Here is a 15,762-nt window from a genome sequence, read left to right on the forward strand (position 1 = left end):
AGAGAAAGGTGGATGACACATAAATGAGAGCGAATCATCAATCAATTGCCTTCTGCATATCCCCTACTGGAGATGGAGTCCACAACCCGGGAATATGCCCTGACCAGGAATCCAACTGAGACTCCTGGTTCATAGGTTGATGCTCAACCACTGAGCTGGGGCAGTTAATTATTCTTAAATGTTCTTGTGTATGAACCATTTAGATGTTAAGTCTATTAATGGATTCTTGTCATGTACCTTAACGCAAGGTTCAGAGTCCATGCCTCTCTGAGCCTATCAATATAACTCTTACTAATAAAAGAACATGGTGATATGTGGGTAATAAAACATGGTAAGGAGTCAATTGACTCATAGAAAGTTAAAACTAGAAAGAAGCTCAGGAAATGATGGCATTATGCAACCTCCACTCATTATACAGATAAGGAAACTGACTATCAGAGAAAAGGAATTTTCCCAAAGTTGAATTCTGGTTCATGGAAGGGTTGGGATAAAAGTCCAAAGTCTAGGCATCCAGTTTATTACTATTTCCAGTTATGTATGGGAGAGGGCAAGGCCAGCACACCCAGCTGTGTTTACTGACGGGCTCCACAATGGAGACAGAAGTCATGGTGATTCTGGAAGCAGGCCTGTTGGAGGACATGGGCAGGATGTGGGGCAGGCATAGACGAGTGTCTATGATATATTGTAGAAGCAGTGTGCGATGGTGAGTAGAGCATGGCCTTTGAAACCTGGAATTCAGTCCCAGAGCTGCCACACAGCCCCTCGTTACTGAATACCTCTAAGACCCAGATTTAGTCTACAAAAATTTACCCATAGAACTGACTGCTCCGAATGGAGTTAAAGGAGACAATGAATGGGTAGTGATATTCAACACAGCCCTGGGAAAGAGCTCTGGAAGATGTGGTTTGTGACATCTTCATGGGAGTCAAATCTTGTGGTCCTTCAATCTAGGAGGTTAAAAGTGAACACCCAACAGCAGAATTTCTTCCTAAAATTAAATAACGAAAATGAGGCTGCAATCAGAGCAAGTTTCCAAGTGGCTCATTGTTTGCCAAACAAGGAAAGCCATTTAGAGATGAGTTCATTAAATTGTGTTGGATTGAAGGAAAGAAACTTTTAAGACTGTCAGTCTTCAGGATGCTATGGACAGGGATGAGCTTTGACCTTAATGAGGACCCGTCCCCACTGGGCTGACTGCACACTAGAGCTGGTGTTGGCACATACCATCCCATGGACCAAAGTCAGTCAGCTGTCTGTTTTTGTAGAACCCACAAGCTGAGAGTCATTTTCACATTTTTAAATCACTGAAAAATATCAAAATAAGAATCATATTTTGCTTGATGTGAAAATTATGTGGAACTCAGATTTCAGTGTCCTCAAATGAAGTCTTATTGGAATGCAGCTACATGCATTTGCCTGCATATCTACCCTGTTTCCCCGAAAATAAGACAGGAGAAAAAATTTAATTTTTGCTCCCAAAGATGCGGTAGGTCTTATTTTCAGGGGATGTCTTATTTTTCCATGAAGAAGAATACGATACACATTTATTGTTAAATGAAAATAAAGGAAATTTATTACCTGTATACGGTACACTAGTATGGTAGTTGTCAACACAAACCAGACAAACTGTGAATCCTACAGTATCAAGAATATACTCATTTATTCAATGACAATCATGTCATCATCTTCTGGAACATCATCATAACAATCCAATTCCTGAATTTCCTGGTGAATTTCTTGTGACTCCATTTCTTTCAGAATCAGTGGACCAAATCTCTCAAGTTTAGCCTAGGGGGGGCCTTATTTTCAGGGGGATGCCTTATATTTCAGAAGGAAACCTGTAAGTAGGTCTTATTTTCGGAGGATGTCTTGTTTTCGGGGAAACGTGGTATATACACTGAGTGGCCAGATTATTATGATCTTTGAATGCATAATAATCTGGCCACTCAGTGTATATCCTATATAATAAAAGGCTAATATGCAAATTGTCCCCTCGACCAGGAGAGAGAGAGAGATGCATATACATATATATATATATATATATATATATATATATATATATATATATATATATAGAGAGAGAGAGAGAGAGAGAGAGAGAGAGAGAGAGAGAGACTGAGTGGCCAGATTATTATGCATTCAGAGATCATAATAATCTGGCTACTCAGTATATATAAAAGCCCAAGCGACTGTTATGACCAGTCAACTGAACTAACAGTCTACTGGTTGCTATGATGTGCACTGACCACCAGGAAGCAGATGCTCAACATAGAAGCTGCCCACTGGTGGTCAGTGCATTCCCACAGCCAATCTTCCATGGCCAGCCAACCTCCCATGGATGGCCAACCTCCTGCAGTCCCTCTTCCCAGCCAGCCGGCCCTAATGGGCCCCAATTGGGACTGGGAGAGACAGGAACCCCACCCATGCATGAGTTCATGCAACAAGACTCTAGTTGTGCTATAATAGCAGAGTAGAGCAATTGGATATTATACATGAGGGCTGCTCCACACATTATGTGTCACGGAGATGCAGTTATAACTTAACAGTGTATCAAATGCCATGTAATAGTCATGCTGTGACATTTTGTTTACTTTTTTAAACATGTCAAAACAGGAAAAGCAAAGCAAAGTGGACTTCCCGTGTCATTTTTAAGTCACAGTATGGATTATTTTGAAATATGGATTATTTTGTTATCCAATTAGATGGCAAAGCATTACTCATTAGACCATGACACTATAGGTGGGCTGAAATAATAGATTCTGTTAATATTTCCAGACTAAAGACATATCACAATATTTCCAACTCAAAGGAAAGCAGCCATTAGAAGAAAAAAAAATAAAATTTTAAATGGAATGTCTCATCACAGCAGAATTTATTCCTAAAATTAAATAACAAAAATTAGGCTGCAATCAGAGCAAGCTTCCAAGTGGCTCGTTTGTTAGGCGAGCAAAGAAAGCCATTAGGAATGAGTTAATTAAGTTGTGTTTGAGCAAAGCAGCTCACACAATGTGTCCAGAGGAAAGAAACTCGTTTAAGACTGTGGCAGCGAGGCTGAATCATGGGAAATGTGGGCTGTGGATCCCAACTTAATTCAGAATGGCTACTGATCTTTGTGGATAAGGAAAATGAAGAACTAGTCGCAAGCAACTCCTAAGAGCAGCTGAAGCTGGGGTCCCTCCTGGCCTTGGCCTTCAAAGCGTTAGATGGGAGATCTCAGGTTTTAACACATGTTGATGCTCCTCCAGCCTTGCCTAAGGCTCCCTGAAAGGCTTTGGGAACTGTCCAGAGAGCTACAGAAAAGTCAGTAAAGAGTGATGCACCTGTCAAAGAGAAACAGACAACCTTCTCTGCTAAAATGATGACCAGGAAGACCCTTACAGCAAAAGGCTCTGTTCCTGCCTCAGAGGACACCTATCCAGAAATAGAAAAATTATTTCCCTTCACTCCTCTTGATTTTGAGAGCTTCAACCTGCCTGAAGAACTCGATCGCACAGCTCCCCTTGAGTGGAGTGCCTCTCATGATTGTTGATGAGGAGAGAAAACTTGAAAAGCTGTTACACCTGGGCCCCCTTCACCCCTGAAGGCGCCTTCTCTACCATGGGAGTCCGATCCATTCCAGTCTTCCTTGGATATTGAACTGCCACCTGTTTGCTATGACTTTAGAGGTTTAAGTTTCTTAGTGCTTTATAGTTTCTATGTAGGAATAGTTTGTATAAATAAAGATGTTCTTCAACAGGAAAGAAAAAGACTGCTGTAGCAAGAACAGTTGCAATTTCTTCTGGCACCTCCTTACACTATCCTCCTTATACTATCAGAGAGTTGAGAATATTGAGGATAGTATCTAATGATTAATTAATAAACAGGGCAAATAACTTTGAGTGGTTTTCCTTGGTTCTTGATGAGTTGACAGATGTTACCAATACTATTCAGCTGTTCATTCAACTAGTCAGTGACAAATTTGAAGCGACTGAAGAATTGGCCTCTATGAATAGCCTCTGTGAAACAATTATAAAAATGTTTTTAAATGAAATCACACACTTTATTTTTATTTTTTATTATTATTTTTAAATAAATCTTTATTGTTCAGATTATTACAGGTGTTTCTCCCCCCCCCCCTTGCTCCCCTCTACCTGATTCCCAACCCCACCCCACGCCCTTACCCCGCCACTGTCTTCATCCATAGGTGTAATATTTTTGTCCAATCTCTTCCCGAACCCCTCAGACTGTTTTCCCTTGTGAATTGTTGGTCCAATCCCTTTCTAAATGCCTGATTCTATTATATTCACCAATCCATTTTGTTCTTCAGATTATTTTTTAAATTCTCTTGATTTTTAGATTCGCTTGTTGGTAGGTATGTATTTGATGCCTTTTTGTTGTTCATAATTTTTTACCTTTGCCTTTTTCTTCTTCTTCCTCTTCTTAAAGAATACCCTTCAACATTTCATGTAATCCTAGTTTGGTGTTGATGAACTCCTTTAACTTTTTCTTGTCTGTGAAGCTTTTTATCTGACCTTCAATTCTGAATGATAGCTTTGCTGATTAGAGTAATCTTGGTTGTAGGTTCTTGTTGTTCATCATTTTGAATATTTCTTGCCACTCCCTTCTGGCCTGCATAGTTTCTGTTGAGAAATCAGCTGACAGTCGTATGGGTACTCTCTTGTAGATAACTACCTTGTTTCCCCGAAAATAAGACATCCTCCAAAAATAAGACCTACTTACAGGTTTCCTTCTGAGTGAAATATAAGGGATCCCCCCAAAAATAAGCCCTTTCCCCCCCCCCCCCCCAGGCTAAAACATGAGAGATTTGGTCCACTGATTCTGAAAGAAATGGAGTCACAAGAAATTCACCAGGAAATTCAGGAATTGGATTGTTATGATGATGTTCCAGAAGATGATGACATGATTGTCATTGAATAAATGAGTGTATTCTTGATACTGTAGGATTCACAGTTTGTCTGATTTGTGTTGACAACTACCATACTAACGTACCATATACAGGTAATAAATTTCCTTTATTTTCATTTAACAATAAATGTGTATCGTATTCTTCTTCATGGGAAAATAAGACATCCCCTGAAAATAAGACCTACCACATCTTTGGGAGCAAAAATTAATTTTTTTCTCTTGTCTTATTTTCGGGGAAACAGGGTAGTTGTTTTTCTCTTGCTGCTTGTAAGATTTTCTCTTTGTCTATTGCTTTTGGGATTTTAATTATGATGTGTCTTGGTGTGTTCCTCTTTGGATTTCTCTTGTTTGGGGTTCTGTATGCTTCCTGAACTAGTAAGTCTATTTCTTTTACCAGGTAGGGCAAGTTTTCTGTCATTATTTCTTCCATTAAGCTTTCAATATTCTGCTCGCTCTCTTCTTCTGGCACCCCAAAAATCCAGATGTTGGTACACTTTAAGTTGTCCCGGAGGCTCCTTACACTATCCTCACACTTTTGGATTCTTCTTTCTTTTTGCCTCTCTGGTTGGGTGATTTTTGCTTTCTTATATTCCAGATCTTTGGTTTGATTCTGGGGGCATGTTGATCTATAGTTGAGTTTCTGTTTATTCTTTATTTCAGACTTTGTATGCTTAATTTCTGGCTGGTCTTTTTCCATTTTTTGGTATTCTCATTAAGGTCCTTGAAGGTCTCACAAAGCTTCATGGAGGTCTCATTAAGTTTCTCAAAGGTTTTTAGAAGATTCTTGAGTAATCTTATAAATGTGATTCTGAACTGTATGTTGTTCAGTAGTTTACTCTCCTCCATCTCTCCCATTCGTGTCATGCTTCTATGTCTCCTCATTTTGGCTGCCTCCCTGTGTTGATGGAGTGGCTTCGAGTGGTAGGTGACCTATAGGGGTCAGTAGCTCAGCTTCCCCAATCACCTGACTTGGTCGCTTTTGCTATATCCCATTGTGGGCTTAGTGCAAAGTCTTGGTATAATTAAGCCTTGATTGCTGTTGGTACACTGGGAGGAATTCATCTCCATGCCAATTGTCTGTGAGGACCTGCTGTGTCTATAAAGGAAGAACTGCTGCGCTGGAGATATGCCTTGTTTCAGTGGGGCTTTGGTGCTCACTGAAACCGTCTCCTGAATGTGTCACTTATGGGTGTGAGGGATTGAAACTGAGCACTAGAACTCTAGTTTCTGGGTCTCAATGAGGTGCAGATCAGCTACTGTCTGAGGCCAGTACTGTCACAGAAGCTACAGCGTGAACCACAGTCCTGTCCTCCTTGGATCTGTTTGCCCCAGGTTGCAATTTTGCTAAATTGCAACAGAGAGGGCAGTTCATATGCAAAGTCCGCTGCTTGGAACTTGGATGTGTTGTGAGGGGCGGAGTCTCAGGGTGTTACTAGTCTGGGGTGTGGCCAACAGCAATGGCTGCCCTCCGCTGCCTCTTGGATGGCATCCCCTCGTCTCCCGCGTCTGGCACCACAGCGCAGCAAACAATCTCAGCTCTGCAAGCAAGCCAGCCTCACTTTCTGACCTAATGACAGACAGTCTAGCCTCTCCTCAGAAACTGGATTTCAGAGAGATCGGGCACTTGTCTCTCTTTGGGTTGAAGAAAGCACCGCCCTTCACCAGCCTGGATCCACCGCAAGCCCTTATTGTGTCCTCGCTCCCCTACCTCAGTTTTTCAGCGCTTGTGCCCTGGATTCTCCTCTTTTTCAGTCTAGATGCAGGGCTTCCTCTCAGCCAGCTTTTGTTTGGGAGATAGACATTTGTTTTGTAGTTTTTTCTTAACCTGTTAACCGAGCAGAACGTATAAATACGTCAAACGTAAACAATATCGGGTACGGGTAGGACGTCCTTGAAATATATGTTGCGCCCTGAAACAGGCAGGACATATATTTCCGAACAACAAAGGTATTAATCATCCATACATGTCTCGACATGAATTTAAGACACGGAGGGAATCAGTATAATTTCGCTAGTGAGAGTGGTGGACGTGTTCTGGGTGAGCAGTGATGGGTACGTACTTACACTTACCTACCTATAATATTTTCATATTATATATTATTTACTTATTTTTTTTATATCTCCAACCTTTATATAATAGAAAAACATATAAAATTGATCCAATCATCAATTTGTCAGAAAAGTTTAAAGTTTTTATGTATGTGAACGAGAAATATGCATAGATGAATCTCTTTTATTATGGAAAGGGAATTTGTCTTGGAAACAATATATATCTACAAAAAAGAGCTAGATTTGGAATGAAATTGTTTATTTTGAGTGAAAGCCAATCTGGATACGTACAAAATATAATTTTATACACAGGCAAGGACACAAATTATGGTTCGAACTACCCACAAGAAAAACAATCAACAAGAATTGTTTTGGAGTTAACACATGACTTACTGAATAAAGGGTATAGGATTTACTTAGATAATTTCTATACGTCAATTTATTTGGCTGAACTCTTGTGTCAAAACAATACAGATATTGTTGGAACAATGAGGATAAACAGAGTCGGAATCCCCAGGGAAATAAAAACAAAAAAAATTACAGAAAAATGAATATATAGTAAGAATCAAAGACAAACTTATGGTTTTAAAATGGAAGGATAAAAAAGATGTATTGATGCTCAGCTCTATTCATAATGACGAAAAGACAATGATTGAAAAGAGAGGAAAAAGACAAGAAAAACCGAATGTTGTCCTGGATTATAACAAGAATGTGGGCGGCGTAGATTTGGGAGATGGAGTTATGGTGGCCTACACGGCTGCCCGTAATAGGGTGAAAAAATTTTATAAAATTTTTTTTCTACGATTAATTGATATGTGCTGCTTTAATGCATATATTATATACAAAAAAGATAAAGGTCATTTGGATCAATTACACTTTTTGATAGAGTATGTAGTGAAAACCCACCCAAAGACATAAATAAGCAGCTCTACATCTAAACCATCACGCTTAGTTAAAAGGCATTTTCCAGAACAAATGAAAAGCGATATAGGAAAAACTAAATCCAGGAAATGCTGAGTTTGCTACAAAAAAGGTGTTAGGAAAGAATCTACATACTGGTGTCCTGATTGTAAGGTAGCTCTATGTATCAACAATTGTTTTAAAATACATCACACCGAAGTTGAGTTTTGAATTTTTACATCTATATTTCAATTTTTAAACTAAATATTTCTATTTTTTGTGTGCTTTTGTTTATTGTTCTGTAATTGTTAACTTTTTTATATTTTTATTGTATATAGAAATAAAAATATATATTTTTTGTAATCTTTATAATTGTTTGTAAAATTTATAATTTTTTAATTCGATGTTTCCATTTTTTTGTTGGTATCCTTTTCTATTTGTTTGTAATTTTGTATTTTCCTTTGTGCTTTATATATAAATAAACGAAAAAATATATATTTCATTTATTTTAATTAAGTATAAATAAAAAAAATAATAATATGAAATTACATCCACCGGGCTTGACGTACTGACATGTCCTAGTGAAAGAGTACGCGCCCGTTGTACGTTGCATAATTAAAAAGGGAACTCCCCGGTTAACAGGTTAACTTGTTGTGCACGGCAGCTGTTTAGGAGTCTTTACCTACGCCGCCATCTTCGTTGCTCTTCGAAATCACACACTTTAAATGAGTGTGTTGTGTGATAGGTGAATTAAACCTCAATAAAGTTGTTTTTTAAAAAAGTGATTTTCAAAGGTGTTGAGAAAACATTATTTCAGTATAAACTGAAGTAGAATCTGCTAAGATGTGTTACAACTGGAGGTGGTAGAAATACGTGTGGAGCAGAGAAAACTATAGTGTAATTCATTTACAAAGCTTCTGAAAATGCTAGGCGTTTAAAGCTTATGGATGGCTATTCCTTGTGTTACTTATGAGTAAGTATTTTGCTGAAAAGTTTTGAATTTATCATGTGTTATGTAACCAGTAGTGCCAATGGTGAACTTTATTCACTGTCAGTGAACTTGACCAACACTGTTCTGTGGTTTTTGTCACATGTATTCAATAGAAGCTAATATCCTGATTTACCCTACCATAAAGCAGTTTGATGGCTTAGCAGTAGTAAAGTTTTATTGCAAATTTATAAGTACAGGGCTGAGTTAAAATATTAGTGAGAAGAATCACTCTTATCAAGCAAAAATGGTTTACATGCAAATTTTATACTGTGGTGAAGTCATTTTATCAATTGATGTTGTGTAAGTCATAAGTAATACCAGCTGCTTTCTATACTTCCTGTGTGGTCAAAAGGTTAAAATGAAAAGATCTTTCCCACATAAATATGCAGCAGATATATAATCTGAACTTAAACTATGGTTTCAGCAGTACTTTTTGGACTTTAATGCAAGTGCAAAACCAAATTTTATATTTCAAAGTCCATTTTATGAAGCAATTGAGAAGCATCTACCTAACTTTCAATTGGAAGTGATTAATTTGCACTATAATAGCATGCTAAAGGGCACTACCAATAAAAGAATCCCATAGAATTCTATAACTGCCTTCCAAGCAATAAATATACTTAAAATTATATCCTCATGGATTTGTATCACCATTTGGCAATACATATCTGTGTGAAAGGCATTTTCAAAGATGAAATACATAAAATTTTATTATAAATCAGCATTAACAGTGGAATATTTGTGATCAATTTTGATAATAGGAAACTTAACTCTGAACCTCAATTAAGCAATATATTTACCCCAACCAGGAATAAGTCTATTCTTCTATTAGTAGAACAGTATTTCCAAAATTTGTACTCAATTACTATTATATTTTAATATTTTTCGGAAATGCGTTTTTTCTCTTGTTTTATAAATGTCTGCTTAATATCCTTAATTTCACCTCTTAGCCCATAGAGCCTAATATATTTATTATCAGACTCTTCAAAGGAAAAGTTTGCTGACTTTTCTAAGTCACTGTCCTACCTGTGCTTCAAGCTCCAATATGGGTATAATATGGGTATAATAATAGTAAATCTACTTCATGCCTTTGAGTTAATAAATTTAAAGCATGGGGAATGGTGACACATAGTAGGTGATATTTTAGGTGTAAGTTATTGTTAATAACTACATTTCTTCTCAACTCTACAGAGTTATGGTCATTGCAAAAGTTCTGTGTAGACAGAGGGAGATCTCTGGTGATACAAATTTCCTTTTAGATGGTCCTCTCTGAAATTGCACTGGTGTTGTAGCTACCTAATCCATCCAGCTCACTTTGAAAAAAAATGTTTTTTATTGATTTACAGAGAGGGGGAGAGAGAGAAAAAAAAAACCATCAATAATGAGGAAAACATCAATCGGCTGCCTCTTGCACACCCCCACTGGGGATCGAGCCCACAACCCAGCATGTGCCCTGATCAGGAATCAGAATCATGACCTCCTGGTTCATGGGTCAACACTCAACCACTGAGCCACACTGGCTGGGCCCAGCTCACTTTTTTAATGTTCTTTCATTTTATTTTTGGGGGTAGTAGCTTTAGTGGGATGTAATTCACATAACATACAATCCACTCATTTAAATTTAATTTAATCACAACCAATTTTAGAAAATTTCCATCACCCCAGAAAGAAATCCGTACTTCTTAGTTATCAACCCCCAATCCTCTCACCTCCCATTAGCCGTAGGCAACAACCAATTCACTTTCTGCATCTATAGATTTGCCTATTTTGGACATTCTATATAATAAAAGCCTAATATGCTAAGTGTCCAGTTGTCTGATTATTTGTTCAACCAGTCAAAGAGTAATATGCTAATGATATGCTAAGGCCACTCAACCACTCGCTATGACATGCACTGACCACTAAGAGGCAGATGCTTTGACTGTAGGTTAACTTGCTGCTCTGGTCCGGCTGATCTGGACTGAGCAAGATGGGCTGGACATACCCTGGAGCCCTCCCTCCCACAATCCCTTCCAGTTTGGCCAACCTCCCACATCCCTCCCTGGCCCCGATCATGGACCAGTGGGGTCCATTGGCCTGGCTTGTGCCCTCTTGCAATCTGGGACCCTCAAGGGGATGTCAAAGAGCTGGTTTCAGCCAGATCCCACTCAATGCAGGAGCTTCCCCTTGGTAGTCAGTGCGCTCCCACGGGAAGAGTGCTGCTCAGCTAGAAGCCTGGTCATGGCTTGCAAGCGCAACGGCGATGGTGGAAGCCTCTCCTGCTTCAGCAGCAGTGTTAAAGATGTCCAACTGATGGCTTAGGCCCACTCCCCATGGTAGCAGGCCCAAGTTGTCAGTCAGACGTTCCCCAAGGGCTCCCAGATTACAAGAGGACACAGGCCAGGCTAAGGGACCACCCCCACCCTGAGTGCATGAATTTTGTGCACCAGGCCTCTAGTTTAATATAAATGGAATCATACAGTTGGTAGTCTTTTGTAACTGGCTTGTTTCACTTAACATAATGTTTTCAAGATTCATCCATGTTGTACCATGTATCAGTACTTCATTCCTTTTTATGGCGGAATAATATTTCATTGTATGGATATAGCCCATTTTGCTTACCCATTCGTTGGTTTATGGATATTAAATATTACAATATAAATAATGAATGTTCATGTACAAGTTTTTGTGGGGGCATCTTTTGTTTCTCTTAGGAGTATCTATTAATAGAAGTGGACTTTCTGGGTCAAATAGTAAGTCTACATCTAGCTTTGTGAGGAACTGCCAGACTGTTTTCCAAAGCAGCTGTACCATTTTACCTTAGTACATTTCCACCAGGAATGTATAAGGGTTCCAAATTCTCCACATCCTCACCCACATTTACAATTATCTATATTTTTTATATCTATCCTAGGGATGATAAAGTGTCAACCAAATCACTCTTAATTCTGTGGGATGGAGTACTGGGCAAAACTGCCCTCCTCCCCCTCTGTGCTGGGCACCCACCCCTGAAAGACCATCCGGGTATTGCCACTAAATTTAACTCCAGAGATTGTGCCCTGTTGGTAATTAGCTTTTCGGTTCACAAACCCATGCATTTACACCACCCTCTAAGAAGGCACTGGAAAATGTTTTTCCAGGAACTACAAATACTCCAGGGCAGATTATCACAAGGCATCTTGACTCAGCAAGAGCTAGGACAAGATTGCTGCTAGACAGTTCCGCAGACACCACTGCCCAGCCCACCTTCCACCCTCCATGCTGTGACTTGCAGAGACACTAAGGAGACTTCTGGGAGAATAACTAGGGCCAATGGGAGAGAGCTCTCCCTGGGGAGTCGGGCCCACATGAGGTCAGGAGGGCCACGGGGTGGATTATTTCTGGTTCTGACCTGGGTGGCAACTGCTGCCTAGGGTGGAGCAGAGATTGGTATATTTGCCACTAGAGAAAGTCAACCAATCAAGGGTTATTCATTGTGTCCCTACTGTGTGCTGGCCTCTGCTGGGTGTTATGCTTACTGAGTGTACTTCGCCAGGAGAGTTTCAAGGTGAGATCTTCCCATTATACCTGCTCTCACCCCAAACCTGTCCTTCCTAGCCTTTTGCACAGAGTTATTGCAGAAATGCTAATTTCAGTTCATTGCTATATCCCCAGAGTCTGGACCGGTGTCTAGTGCTTGTCAATACTCTAGTGTATTTGATGAATGAAGGAAAGAATGTAAACTCAACACTGGCTGCTGGAACCCAAGGACCTCAATGTATATTTTGTTTAATAGTTTATTCACGGTTAGTAAAAATACGGTATTGTTAGGCCCAGAGCAGCCGGGTCTGGTGCAGCCAGGCCAGGAGCAGCAGCTGACAGGCTGGGAGCAGCCAGGCCCGGTGCGGCCGGGCCTGGAGCAACCGGGCCCAGAGCAGCCGGGTTGGGTGTGGCCAGGTCTGTAGCAGCAACAGCCAAGTCCAGAGCAACTAGGTCGGGAGTGGCAGTGACCAGACCCGGAGCAGCAACTGCCAGGCTGGGAGCAGCCAGGCCCGGAGCAGCCGGGTCTGGTGTGGCTAGGCCCGGAGCAGTGGCTGCCAGGCTGGGAGTGGCCAGGCTCGGAGCAGCCGGGCCCGGAGCAACCGGGCCCAGAGCAGCTGGGTCAGGTGTGGCCAGGCCTGTAGCAACAACAGTCAGGTCCAGAGCAACTAGGTCAGGAGTGGCAGTGACCAGACCCGGAGCAGCAACTGCCAGGCTGGGAGCGGCCAGGCCGGGAACAGCCGGGTCTGGTGTGGCCAGGCCCGGAGCAGAGGCTGCCAGGCTGGGAGCGGCCAGGCCCAGAGCAGCCGGGTCTGGTGCAGCCAGGCCAGGAGCAGCGGCTGACAGGCTGGGAGCAGCCAGGCCCGGAGTGGCCGGGCCCGGAGCAACCGGGCCTGGAGCAGCCGGGTCGGGTGTGGCCAGGTCTGTAGCAGCAACAGCCAAGTCCAGATCAACTAGGTCGGGAGTGGCAGTGACCAGACCCGGAGCAGCAACTGCCAGGCTGGGAGCGGCCAGGCCCGGAACAGCCGGGTCTGGTGTGGCCAGGCCTGGAGCAGCGGCTGCCAGGCTGGGAGTGGCCAGGCTTGGAGCAGCGGCTGCCAGACTGGGAGCGGCCAGGCCCGGAGCAGCCGGGTCCGGTGCGGCCAGGCCCGGAGCAGCGGCTGCCAGGCTGGGTGCGGCCAGGCTTGGAGCAGCGGCTGCCAGGCTGGGAGCGGCCAGGCCTGGAGCAGCCGGGTTTGGTGCGGCCAGGCCCGGAGCAGCAGCTGCCAGGCTGGGTGCGGCCAGGCCCGAAGCAGCAGCTGCCAGGCTGGGAGCGGCCAGGCCCGAAGCAGCCGGGTCTGGTGTGGCCAGGCCCGGAGAAGCGGCTGTCAGGCTGGGAGCAGCCAGGCCCGGAGCGGCCGGGCCCGGAGCAATTGGGCCCAGAGCAGCCGAGTCGGGTGTGGCCAGGCCTGTAGCAGCAACAGCCAAGTCCAGAGCAACTGGGTCAGGAGCAGCAGTAACCAGACACGGAGCAGCTGGTTGTGGAACAAACCAGAGCAACAGAGGCCAGGCCCGGAGCAGCCTGGCCCAAAACAGCTCGCTCCTCACCTGCCCCTGCCCCACGGCTGCCTCTCAGACATGGCTGGAAACTTTTGCGGGAACTTGAGGGTCTGCTGAATCAAGTGATGAAGGCTTATATCTGGATGTGTTGAGTTAGTATAGTCCTGGGGTGTTGATCTGTGAGTGCCTTGGGTGGGGCCTGGATGAGGCTGGTTGTCCTATTAGGAAATGTCTTTTGTGTGAAGTGTATCATTGGGCATGTGGAGGTATTATTGATATGAGAAAATGCTAAGTAACAGATTTGCTATCTGAAAAGGGATTTACTATCGGGGAAAGGGAGGGAGGAAGAGACTGAACATAAACTGTGCACCAATGGATGAGGATGAGGGGGCAGAGGGTGGGGTGGGAACCTGGTGGAGGGGGGAAGAAACGAGGAACCTGTGTAATAATATGAACAATAAAGATTGATTAAAAAAAAAAAAAAAAAGGTTGATGGGTCTTGGGAGGCTCAACAAGGGTGAGCCACATATGTAGTTTACCTGTTGGAAATGGCTAAAGGGCACTTCCCCCAAACCTGAATAGGATTGTCTGTTGCCAAACAGCTCAGGCATTTTATTGCCTCCTGTTGGCCAAACACCTGAACAGTTGAACACCAAACTGACAATGCTTCTGTATATCCTTTGATACTCTACCCTTTGAAGTGTATTGTCTCCACCTTACCTTAGGACAAATTGTGTTAAATAAAAGCATGGGGTCCTAGACAAGGAAGGAGTCTTCTAGCTCTTTCAGCTGAAGATCCTCTGACCCCCAATGCCTTCAAAATTATCTTTCTTCTCCGGACTCTTTAATCATCTATGCGCAGCCCATTTCTCTAGAATGCTGAACCCTTTGTAAGGCTGGGAAAAGAACCCCAGCAGGAAACTATTATTCAGAATGAAAAATATTGCTGCCCCCTTAATGGGCCTTTATGTCTACAAGACCTTCGTGTCCTTGAGGACAGGGAGTGGGTTTGCTCTCCCCTATGTACTTTGATGTAGGCATCTAGTAGGAGATCTACAGATGCCTTCTGAAAGAATGAATGCTAGATACTGTTTTAAATGTTAACTGAGCATGATTCTGGGCCTATTGATTCTGTATAATGTTTTGTGAAGATTGTGCTTCAGTAGATGGACTTGTGCAACAAGTTTGCTGTGAGTAGGAGTTCTGTGTCCGACACTAGAGAGGAGCTAGAAAATGCTCCTGGCTGGCCTGCACATCTGGGGGGTGGGTGAGAAGCTACCCTGAAGTCAAGCTCTGCCTGTGAGAAGCCCGCTCAGCCCTCCCGTGGACTTTCTTGCCCTCCCTACCGACTCCTGCAGCCGACTTTGCATAAATGGCACCTGTTGACTAGGTGCGCAGCTACACTGCCTGGATCTGGGTCAGGAGGAAAGGAACATCAGCCACCACTTCCTCCTCCTGTGTCCCCCCCCCCCCCCCCAAGGGAGGTCAGAAGTTATTGACTGTACCACAACACTCAGCATTTCCTGTTTCAGAATTATGGGGTGAAGCAAGGACCTTCCCTGGACTACCTGTAATTGTCCCCCCCCCCCCCGCCCCGCCCCTTTTTCAGTTGGTTGAGTAACAAAACCTACCTTTCATCATCACCCCTAGCATATGGAACTGACTTTGGATAGCATGCTGTCTTGTTGGTTTATCCCCCAAATCAGAAGGGCTGTAGACTTCCTGTATTCAACATGCTGAGGCTAAAGTCAATAATAGAACAACCAAGAAATCATAAAATTAAATTGGATTGCTTTCATGTCAAAAAAAAAAAAAAAAAATACGGTATTGTTGAAAATTTTCTTTGTCATGATGACTATGTAATATTCCTCCCATGAACT

General features: G+C 42.6%; 1 pseudogene; it reads left to right on the forward strand.

Annotated features, from left to right (window-relative positions):
* Positions 1-3,058: 3,058 nt before the first annotated feature.
* Positions 3,059-6,662, forward strand: LOC118722491 (annotated as a pseudogene).
* Positions 6,663-15,762: the final 9,100 nt, after the last annotated feature.

Source organism: Pipistrellus kuhlii, unplaced genomic scaffold, assembly GCF_014108245.1.
Source record: "Pipistrellus kuhlii isolate mPipKuh1 unplaced genomic scaffold, mPipKuh1.p scaffold_m20_p_2, whole genome shotgun sequence".
Lineage (NCBI taxonomy): Eukaryota > Metazoa > Chordata > Mammalia > Chiroptera > Vespertilionidae > Pipistrellus > Pipistrellus kuhlii.